The sequence below is a fragment of the Engraulis encrasicolus genome, chromosome 15, assembly GCF_034702125.1.
Source record: "Engraulis encrasicolus isolate BLACKSEA-1 chromosome 15, IST_EnEncr_1.0, whole genome shotgun sequence".
NCBI lineage: Eukaryota > Metazoa > Chordata > Actinopteri > Clupeiformes > Engraulidae > Engraulis > Engraulis encrasicolus.
The window spans coordinates 26,935,712-26,936,380 of NC_085871.1; positions in this window are offsets into that span (position 1 = coordinate 26,935,712).

The window sequence follows — 669 nt, forward strand, 5'->3', positions numbered from 1 at the left end:
TGCCTGTCATTTTAATGATATGTCACACCCTCTTTCTTCTTTTAGATTTCAAGGTATAGAGCAAGTAACGCTACACAGAGGAGGTGACATCGACAGGAAATTATGCCAATGAGAACTTTTTTGGATATATACTTTAAATGCATTGCAACCATCAGGTCTAAACGAGGATTTCGACATGAGTGTGTTTATATAATTAAGAAATATGGATTTAATTTTGAACTTTTTGAGCTCTGATTTATGATGGTTAATGCCTGATGTCTACAAAGAATGGACTTGTTCTTGTTTTCTCTGTTTATGTTTCATGTTTGTCTATCACTACATTTCCTAGAATGCTTCACTGACTCAGAGTGCTGCACCACAGGGGCCAATAATAAGTGCGATCGAGATACCACAACGGCTGTATGCGCATTTAGACAGCAATGCATTCTGGCTCAAAAAGTTGCATGACGGTTAGATTTCCTGTCAAACTTCAAAATTTCGGTGATGTTGCATTGACGAGGTGACATGTCACATGCATCCTAGCTTGAAAAGCCTATAGGTTAGGGTGTATGGATAGAGACATCCTGTCATCAACATCCTTCCCATAGTAGGCTGGATAGACTAGTATCATTATCCAGTCATGATTTTTGTCATAGGGGGCAAACAGAAATAATAAAATAAAAATACATC